Source organism: Narcine bancroftii, chromosome 11 (genome assembly GCF_036971445.1).
Source record: "Narcine bancroftii isolate sNarBan1 chromosome 11, sNarBan1.hap1, whole genome shotgun sequence".
NCBI classification, from domain to species: Eukaryota; Metazoa; Chordata; class Chondrichthyes; order Torpediniformes; family Narcinidae; genus Narcine; species Narcine bancroftii.
Genome location: NC_091479.1, coordinates 22,507,368 through 22,520,027, shown reverse-complemented (window position 1 = coordinate 22,520,027; position 12,660 = coordinate 22,507,368).

The window sequence follows — 12,660 nt, the reverse complement described above, 5'->3', positions numbered from 1 at the left end:
TCACATCTGTACATTCAGTCTCTCTCACACCCACTCACATCTGTACATTCAGTTTCTCTAACACCCACTCACATCTGTACATTCAGTCTCTCTCACACCCACGCACATCTGTACATTCAGTCTCTCTCACACCAACTCACATCTGTACATTCAGTCTCTCTCACACCCACGCACATCTATACATTCAGTCTCTCACACCCACTCACATCTGTACATTCTGTCCCTCTCACACCCACTCACATCTCTACATTCAGTCTCTCTCACACCCACCCACATCTGTACATTCAGTCTCTCTCACACCAACTCACATCTGTACATTCAGTCTCTCTCACACCCACTCACATCTGTACATTCAGTCTATCTCACACCCACCCACATCTGTTCATTCAGTCTCTCTAACACCCTCTCACATCTGTACATTCCGTGTCTCTCACACCCACTCACATCTGTACATTCAGTCTCTCTCACACCAACTCACATCTGTACATTCAGTCTCTCACACCCACTCACATCTGTACATTCAGTCTATCTCACACCCACTCACATCTGTACATTCAGTTTCTCTCACACCCACTCACATCTGTACATTCAGTCTCTCTCACACCCACGCACATCTGTAAATTCAGTCTCTCTCACACCAACTCACATCTGTACATTCAGTCTCTCTCACACCCACTCACATCTGTACATTCAGTCTCTCTCACACCCACTCACATCTGTACATTCAGTCTCTCTCACACCCACTCACATCTGTACATTCAGTCTCTCTCACACCAACTCACATCTGTACATTCAGTCTCTCTTACACCCACTCACATCTGTACATTCAGTCTCTCTCACACCCACTCACATCTGTACATTCAGTCTCTCTCACACCCACTCACATCTGTACATTCAGTTTCTCTAACACCCACTCACATCTGTACATTCAGTCTCTCTCACACCCACGCACATCTGTACATTCAGTCTCTCTCACACCAACTCACATCTGTACATTCAGTCTCTCTCACACCCACGCACATCTATACATTCAGTCTCTCACACCCACTCACATCTGTACATTCAGTCTATCTCACACCCACCCACATCTGTTCATTCAGTCTCTCTTACACCCACTCACATCTGTACATTCAGTCTCTCTCACACCCACTCACATCTGTACATTCAGTCTCTCTCACACCAACTCACATCTGTACATTCAGTCTCTCACACCCACTCACATCTGTACATTCAGTCTCTCTCACACCCACTCACATCTGTACATTCAGTCTCTCTCACACCCATTGACATCTGTACATTTGTCTCTCTCACACCCACCCACATCTGTACATTCAGTCTCTCTCACACCCACTCACATCTGTACATTCAGTCTCTCTCACACCCACTCACATCTGTGCATTCAGTCTCTCTTACACCCACTCTCATCTGTAAATTCAGTCTCTCTCACACCCACTCACATCTGTACATTCAGTCTCTCTCACACCCACTCACATCTGTACATTCAGTCTCTCTCACACCCACGCACATCTGTACATTCAGTCTCTCTCACACCCACTCACATCTGTACAATCAGTCTCTCTCACACCCACTCACATCTGTACATTCACTCTCTCACACACCCACTCACATCTGTACATTCAGTCTCTCACACCCACTCACATCTGTACATTCTGTCTCTCTCACACCCACTCACATCTGTACATTCAGTCTCTCTCACACCCACTCACATCTGTACATTCAGTCTCTCTCACACCCACTCACATCTGTACATTCAGTCTCTCTTACACCCACTCACATCTGTACATTCAGTCTCTCTCACACCCACTCACATCTGTACATTCAGTCTCTCTCACACCCACCCACATCTGTACATTCATTCTGTCTCACACCCACTCACATCTGTACATTCAGTCTCTCTCACACCCACCCACATCTGTACATTCAGTCTCTCACACCCACTCACATCTGTACATTCAGTCTCTCTTACACCCACTCACATCTGTACATTCAGTCTCTCTCACACCCACTCACATCTGTACATTCAGTTTCTCTCACACAAACTCACATCTGTACATTCAGTCTCTGTCACACCCACTCACATCTGTACATTGAGTCTCTCTCACACCCACTCACATCTGTAAATTCAGTCTCTCTCACACCCACTCACATCTGTACATTCAGTCTCTCTCACACCCACTCACATCTGTACATTCAGTCTCTCACACACCCACTCACATCTGTACATTCAGTCTCTCACACCCACTCACATCTGTACATTCAGTCTCTCACACCCACTCACATCTGTACATTCAGTTTCTCTCACACCCACTCACATCTGAACATTCACACTCTCTCACACCCACTCACATCTGTACATTCAGTCTCTCTCACACCCACGCACATCTGTACATTCAGTCTCTCTCACACCAACTCACATCTGTACATTCAGTCTCTCTCACTCCCACGCACATCTATACATTCAGTCTCTCACACCCACTCACATCTGTACATTCAGTCTCTCTCACACCCACTCACATCTGTACATTCAGTCTCTCTCACACTCACCCACATCTGTACATTCAATCTCTCTCACACCAACTCACATCTGTACATTCAGTCTCTCTCACACCCACGCACATTTGTACATTCAATCTCTCTCACACCAACTCACATCTGTACATTCAGTCTCTCACACCCACTTACATCTGTACATTCAGTCTCTCTCACACCCACTCACAACTGTACATTCAGTCTATCTCACACCCACCCACATCTGTTCATTCAGTCTCTCTTACACCCACTCACATCTGTACATTCAGTCTCTCTCACACCCACTCACATCTGTACATTCAGTCTCTCTCACACCAACTCACATCTGTACATTCAGTCTCTCACACCCACTCACATCTGTACATTCAGTCTCTCTCACACCCACTCACATCTGTACATTCAGACTCTCTCACACCCATTCACATCTGTACATTTGTCTCTCTCACACCCACCCACATCTGTACATTCAGTCTCTCTCACACCCACTCACATCTGTATATTAAGTCTCTCTCACACCCGCTCACATCTGTACATTCAGTCTCTCTCACACCCACTCACATCTGTACATTCAGTCTCTCTCACACCCACTCACATCTGTACATTCAGTCTCTCTCACACCCACTCAGATCTGTACATTCAGTCTCTCTCACACCCACTCACATCTGTCCATTCAGTCTCTCTCACACCCACTCACATCTGTACATTCAGTCTCTCTCACACCCACTCACATCTGTACATTCAGTCTCTCTCACACCCGCTTACATCTGTACATTCAGTCTCTCTCACACCCTCTCACATCTGTACATTCAGTCTCTCTCACACCCTCTCACATCTGTACATTCAGTCTCTCTCACACCCACTCACATCTGTCCATTCAGTCTCTCTCACACCCACTCACATCTGTACATTCAGTCTCCCTCACACCCCCTCACATCTGTACATTCAGTCTCTCTCACACCCATTCACATCTGTACATTCGTCTCTCTCACACCCACCCACATCTGTACATTCAGTCTCTCTCACACCCATTCACATCTGTACATCCAGTCTCTCTCACAACCACTCACATCTGTACATTCATTCTCTCTCACACCCACTCACATCTGTACATTCAGTCTCTCTCACACCCACTCACATCTGCACATTCAGTCTCTCTCACACCCACTCACATCTGTACATTCAGTCTCTCTCACACTCACCCACATTTGTACATTCAGTCTCTCTCACACCCACTCACATCTGTACATTCAGTCCCTCTCACACCCACTCACATCTGTACATTCAGTCTCTCTCACACCCACTCACATCTGTACATTCAGTCTCTCTCACACCCACTCACATCTGTACATTCAGTCTCTCACACACCCACCCACATCTGTACATTCAGTCTCTCTCACACCCACTCACATCTGTACATTCAGTCTCTCTCACACCCACTCACATCTGTACATTCAGTCTCTCTCACACCCACTCACATCTGTACATTCAGTCTCTCTCACACCCACTCACATCTGTACATTCAGTCTCTCTCACACCCACTCACATCTGTACATTCAGTCTCTCTCACACCCACTCACATCTGTACATTCAGTCTCTCACACACCCACCCACATCTGTACATTCAGTCTCTCTCACACCCACTCACATCTGTACATTCAGTCTCTCTCACACCCACTCACATCTGTACATTCAGTCTCTCTCACACCCACTCACATCTGTACATTCAGTCTCTCTCACACCCACTCACATCTGTACATTCAGTCCCTATCACACCCACTCACATCCGTACATTCAGTCTCTCTCACACCCACCCACATCTGTACATTCAGTCTCTCTCACACCAACTCACATCTGTACATTCAGTCTCTCACACCCACTCACATCTGTACATTCAGTCTCTCTCACACCCACTCACATCTGTACATTCAGACTCTCTCACACCCATTCACATCTGTACATTTGTCTCTCTCACACCCACCCACATCTGTACATTCAGTCTCTCTCACACCCACTCACATCTGTATATTAAGTCTCTCTCACACCCGCTCACATCTGTACATTCAGTCTCTCTCACACCCACTCACATCTGTACATTCAGTCTCTCTCACACCCACTCACATCTGTACATTCAGTCTCTCTCACACCCACTCAGATCTGTACATTCAGTCTCTCTCACACCCACTCACATCTGTCCATTCAGTCTCTCTCACACCCACTCACATCTGTACATTCAGTCTCTCTCACACCCACTCACATCTGTACATTCAGTCTCTCTCACACCCGCTTACATCTGTACATTCAGTCTCTCTCACACCCTCTCACATCTGTACATTCAGTCTCTCTCACACCCTCTCACATCTGTACATTCAGTCTCTCTCACACCCACTCACATCTGTCCATTCAGTCTCTCTCACACCCACTCACATCTGTACATTCAGTCTCCCTCACACCCCCTCACATCTGTACATTCAGTCTCTCTCACACCCATTCACATCTGTACATTCGTCTCTCTCACACCCACCCACATCTGTACATTCAGTCTCTCTCACACCCATTCACATCTGTACATCCAGTCTCTCTCACAACCACTCACATCTGTACATTCATTCTCTCTCACACCCACTCACATCTGTACATTCAGTCTCTCTCACACCCACTCACATCTGCACATTCAGTCTCTCTCACACCCACTCACATCTGTACATTCAGTCTCTCTCACACTCACCCACATTTGTACATTCAGTCTCTCTCACACCCACTCACATCTGTACATTCAGTCCCTCTCACACCCACTCACATCTGTACATTCAGTCTCTCTCACACCCACTCACATCTGTACATTCAGTCTCTCTCACACCCACTCACATCTGTACATTCAGTCTCTCACACACCCACCCACATCTGTACATTCAGTCTCTCTCACACCCACTCACATCTGTACATTCAGTCTCTCTCACACCCACTCACATCTGTACATTCAGTCTCTCTCACACCCACTCACATCTGTACATTCAGTCTCTCTCACACCCACTCACATCTGTACATTCAGTCCCTATCACACCCACTCACATCCGTACATTCAGTCTCTCTCACACCCACTCACATCTGTACATTCCGTCTCTCTCACACCCACTCACATCTGTACATTCAATCTCTCTCACACCCACTCACATCTGTCCATTCAGTCTCTCTCACACACACACACATCTGTACATTCAGTCTCTCTCACACCCACTCACATCTGTACATTCAGTCCCTATCACACCCACTCACATCTGTACATTCAGTCTCTCTCACACCCACCCACATCAGTACATTCAGTCTCTCTCACACGCACTCACATCTGTACATTCAGTCTCTCTCACACCCACTCACATCTGTACATTCAGTCTCTCTCACACCCACTCACATCTGTACATTCAGTCTCTCTCACACCCACTCACATCTGTACATTCAGTCTCTCTCATAGCCACTCACATCTGTACATTCAGTCTCTCTCACACCCACTCACATCTGTACATTCAGTCTCTCTCACACCCACCCACATCTGTACATTCAGTCCCTCTCACACCCACTCACATCTGTACATTCAGTCTCTCTCACACCCACTCACATCTGTACATTCAGCCTCTCACACACCCACTCACATCTGTATATTCAGTCTCTCTCACACCCACCCACATCTGTACATTCAGTCCCTCTAACACCCACTCACATCTGTACATTAGGTCTCTCTCACACCCGCTCACATCTGTACATTCAGTCTCTCTCACACCCACTCACATCTGTACATTCAGTCTCTCTCACACCCACTCACATCTGTACATTCAGTCTCTCTTACACCCGCTCACATCTGTACATTCAGTCTCTCTCACACCCTCTCACATCTGTACATTCAGTCTCTCTCACACCCTCTCACATCTGTACATTCAGTCTCTCTCACACCCACTCACATCTGTCCATTCAGTCTCTCTCACACCCACTCACATCTGTACATTCAGTCCCTCTCACACCCACTCACATCTGTACATTCAGTCTCTCTCACACCAACTCACATCTGTACATTCAGTCTCTCACACCCACTCACATCTGTACATTCAGTCTCTCTCACACCCACTCACATCTGTACATTCAGTTTCTCTCACACCCACTCACATCTGTACATTCAGTCTCTCTCACACCCACGCACATCTGTAAATTCAGTCTCTCTCACACCAACTCACATCTGTACATTCAGTCTCTCTCACACCCACTCACATCTGTACATTCAGTCTCTCTCACACCCACTCACATCTGTACATTCAGTCTCTCTCACACCCACTCACATCTTTACATTCAGTCTCTCTCACACCAACTCACATCTGTACATTCAGTCTCTCTTACACCCACTCACATCTGTACATTCAGTCTCTCTCACACCCTCTCACATCTGTACATTCAGTCTCTCTCACACCCTCTCACATCTGTACATTCAGTCTCTCTCACACCCACTCACATCTGTCCATTCAGTCTCTCTCACACCCACTCACATCTGTACATTCAGTCCCTCTCACACCCACTCACATCTGTACATTCAGTCTCTCTCACACCAACTCACATCTGTACATTCAGTCTCTCACACCCACTCACATCTGTACATTCAGTCTCTCTCACACCCACTCACATCTGTACATTCAGTTTTTCTCACACCCACTCACATCTGTACATTCAGTCTCTCTCACACCCACGCACATCTGTAAATTCAGTCTCTCTCACACCAACTCACATCTGTACATTCAGTCTCTCTAACACCCACTCACATCTGTACATTCAGTCTCTCTCACACCCACTCACATCTGTACATTCAGTCTCTCTCACACCCACTCACATCTTTACATTCAGTCTCTCTCACACCAACTCACATCTGTACATTCAGTCTCTCTTACACCCACTCACATCTGTACATTCAGTCTCTCTCACACCCACTCACATCTGTACATTCAGTTTCTCTCACACCCACTCACATCTGTACATTCAGTCTCTCTCACACCCACGCACATCTGTAAATTCAGTCTCTCTCACACCAACTCACATCTGTACATTCAGTCTCTCTCACACCCACTCACATCTGTACATTCAGTCTCTCTCACACCCACTCACATCTGTACATTCAGTTTCTCTAACACCCACTCACATCTGTACATTCAGTCTCTCTCACACCCATTCACATCTGTACATTTGTCTCTCTCACACCCACCCACATCTGTACATTCAGTCTCTCTCACACCCACTCACATCTGTACATTCAGTCTCTCTCACACCCACTCACATCTGTGCATTCAGTCTCTCTTACACCCACTCACATCTGTAAATTCAGTCTCTCTCACACCCACTCACATCTGTACAATCAGTCTCTCTCACACCCATTCACATCTGTACATTCACTCTCTCACACACCCACTCACATCTGTACATTCAGTCTCTCTCACACCCACTCACATCTGTACATTCAGTCTCTCTCACACCCACTCACATCTGTACATTCAGTCTCTCTCACACCCACTCACATCTGTGCATTCAGTCTCTCTTACACCCACTCACATCTGTAAATTCAGTCTCTCTCACACCCACCCACATCTGTACATTCAGTCTCTCTCACACCCACTCACATCTGTACATTCAGTCTCTCTCACACCCACTCACATCTGTGCATTCAGTCTCTCTTACACCCACTCACATCTGTAAATTCAGTCTCTCTCACACCCACTCACATCTGTACAATCAGTCTCTCTCACACCCATTCACATCTGTACATTCACTCTCTCACACACCCACTCACATCTGTACATTCAGTCTCTCACACCCACTCACATATGTACATTCTGTCTCTCTCACACCCACTCACATCTGTACATTCAGTCTCTCTCACACCCACTCACATCTGTACATTCAGTTTCTCTAACACCCACTCACATCTGTACATTCAGTCTCTCTCACACCCACGCACATCTGTACATTCAGTCTCTCTCACACCCACTCACATCTGTACATTCAGTCTCTCTCACACCCACGCACATCTATACATTCAGTCTCTCACACCCACTCACATCTGTACATTCTGTCCCTCTCACACCCACTCACATCTGTACATTCAGTCTCTCTCACACCCACCCACATCTGTACATTCAGTCTCTCTCACACCAACTCACATCTGTACATTCAGTCTCTCTCACACCCACTCACATCTGTACATTCAGTCTATCTCACACCCACCCACATCTGTTCATTCAGTCTCTCTTACACACACTCACATCTGTACATTCCGTGTCTCTCACACCCACTCACATCTGTACATTCAGTCTCTCTCACACCAACTCACATCTGTACATTCAGTCTCTCACACCCACTCACATCTGTACATTCAGTCTCTCTCACACCCACTCACATCTGTACATTCAGTTTCTCTCACACCCACTCACATCTGTACATTCAGTCTCTCTCACACCCACGCACATCTGTAAATTCAGTCTCTCTCACACCAACTCACATCTGTACATTCAGTCTCTCTCACACCCACTCACATCTGTACATTCAGTCTCTCTCACACCTGCTCACATCTGTACATTCAGTCTCTCTCACACCCACTCACATCTGTACATTCAGTCTCTCTCACACAAACTCACATCTGTACATTCAGTCTCTCTTACACCCACTCACATCTGTACATTCAGTCTCTCACACACCCACTCACATCTTTACATTCAGTTTCTCTAACACCCATTCACATCTGTACATTCAGTCTCTCTCACACCCACGCACATCTGTACATTCAGTCTCTCTCACACCAACTCACATCTGTACATTCAGTCTCTCTCACACCCACGCACATCTATACATTCAGTCTCTCACACCCACTCACATCTGTACATTCTGTCCCTCTCACACCCACTCACATCTGTACATTCAGTCTCTCTCACACCCACCCACATCTGTACATTCAGTCTCTCTCACACCAACTCACATCTGTACATTCAGTCTCTCTCACACCCACTCACATCTGTACATTCAGTCTATCTCACACCCACCCACATCTGTTCATTCAGTCTCTCTTACACCCACTCACATCTGTACATTCAGTCTCTCTCACACCCACTCACATCTGTACATTCAGTCTCTCTCACACCAACTCACATCTGTACATTCAGTCTCTCACACCCACTCACATCTGTACATTCAGTCTCTCTCACACCCACTCACATCTGTACATTCAGTCTCTCTCACACCCATTCACATCTGTACATTTGTCTCTCTCACACCCACCCACATCTGTACATTCAGTCTCTCTCACACCCACTCACATCTGTACATTCAGTCTCTCTCACACCCACTCACATCTGTGCATTCAGTCTCTCTTACACCCACTCACATCTGTAAATTCAGTCTCTCTCACACCCACTCACATCTGTACATTCAGACTCTCACACCCACTCACATCTGTACATTATGTCTCTCTCACACCCACTCACATCTGTACATTCAGTCTCTCTCACAACCACTCACATCTGTACATTCAGTCTCTCTCACACCCACTCACATCTGTACATTCAGTCTCTCTTACACCCACTCACATCTGTACATTCAGTCTCTCTCACACCCACTCACATCTGTACATTCAGTCTCTCTCACACCCACCCACATCTGTACATTCATTCTGTCTCACACCCACTCACATCTGTACATTCAGTCTCTCTCACACCCACCCACATCTGTACATTCAGTCTCTCTCACACCCACTCACATCTGTACATTCAGTCTCTCTCACACCCACTCACATCTGTACATTCAGTCTCTCTTACACCCACTCACATCTGTACATTCAGTCTCTCTCACACCCACTCACATCTGTACATTCAGTCTCTCTCACACCCACCCACATCTGTACATTCAGTCAATTTTACACCCACTCACATCTGTACATTCAGTCTCTCTCACACCCACTCACATCTGTACATTCAGTTTCTCTCACACACACTCACATCTGTACATTCAGTCTCTGTCACACCCACTCACATCTGTACATTGAGTCTCTCTCACACCCACTCACATCTGTACATTCAGTCTCTCTCACATCCACTCACATCTGTACATTCAGTCTCTCTCACACCCACTCACATCTGTACATTCAGTCTCTCACACACCCACTCACATCTGTACATTCAGTCTCTCACACCCACTCACATCTGTACATTCAGTCTCTCACACCCACTCACATCTGTACATTCAGTTTCTCTCACACCCACTCACATCTGAACATTCACACTCTCTCACACCCACTCACATCTGTACATTCAGTCTCTCTCACACCCACGCACATCTGTACATTCAGTCTCTCTCACACCAACTCACATCTGTACATTCAGTCTCTCTCACTCCCACGCACATCTATACATTCAGTCTCTCACACCCACTCACATCTGTACATTCAGTCTCTCTCACACCCACTCACATCTGTACATTCAGTCTCTCTCACACCCACCCACATCTTTACATTCAGTCTCTCTCACACCAACTCACATCGGTACATTCAGTCTCTCTCACACCCACGCACATTTGTACATTCAATCTCTCTCACACCAACTCACATCTGTACATTCAGTCTCTCTCACACCCACGCACATCTGTACATTCAGTCTCTCTCACACCCACTCACATCTGTACATTCAGTCTCTCTCACACCCACGCACATCTATACATTCAGTCTCTCACACCCACTCACATCTGTACATTCTGTCCCTCTCACACCCACTCACATCTGTACATTCAGTCTCTCTCACACCCACCCACATCTGTACATTCAGTCAATCTTACACCCACTCACATCTGTACATTCAGTCTCTCTCACACCCACTCACATCTGTACATTCAGTTTCTCTCACACACACCCACATCTGTACATTCAGTCTCTGTCACACCCACTCACATCTGTACATTGAGTCTCTCTCACACCCACTCACATCTGTACATTCAGTCTCTCTCACATCCACTCACATCTGTACATTCAGTCTCTCTCACACCCACTCACATCTGTACATTCAGTCTCTCACACACCCACTCACATCTGTACATTCAGTCTCTCACACCCACTCACATCTGTACATTCAGTCTCTCACACCCACTCACATCTGTACATTCAGTTTCTCTCACACCCACTCACATCTGAACATTCACACTCTCTCACACCCACTCACATCTGTACATTCAGTCTCTCTCACACCCACGCACATCTGTACATTCAGTCTCTCTCACACCAACTCACATCTGTACATTCAGTCTCTCTCACTCCCACGCACATCTATACATTCAGTCTCTCACACCCACTCACATCTGTACATTCAGTCTCTCTCACACCCACTCACATCTGTACATTCAGTCTCTCTCACACCCACCCACATCTGTACATTCAGTCTCTCTCACACCAACTCACATCGGTACATTCAGTCTCTCTCACACCCACGCACATTTGTACATTCAATCTCTCTCACACCAACTCACATCTGTACATTCAGTCTCTCACACCCACTTACATCTGTACATTCAGTCTCTCTCACACCCACTCACAACTGTACATTCAGTCTATCTCACACCCACCCACATCTGTTCATTCAGTCTCTCTTACACCCACTCACATCTGTACATTCAGTCTCTCTCACACCCACTCACATCTGTACATTCAGTCTCTCTCACACCAACTCACATCTGTACATTCAGTCTCTCACACCCACTCACATCTGTACATTCAGTCTCTCTCACACCCACTCACATCTGTACATTCAGTCTCTCTCACACCCATTCACATCTGTACATTTGTCTCTCTCACACCCACCCACATCTGTACATTCAGTCTCTCTCACACCCACTCACATCTGTACATTAAGTCTCTCTCACACCCGCTCACATCTGTACATTCAGTCTCTCTCACACCCACTCACATCTGTACATTCAGTCTCTCTCACACCCACTCACATCTGTACATTCAGTCTCTCTCACACCCATCAGATCTGTACATTCAGTCTCTCTCACACCCACTCACATCTGTCCATTCAGTCTCTCTCACACCCACTCACATCTGTA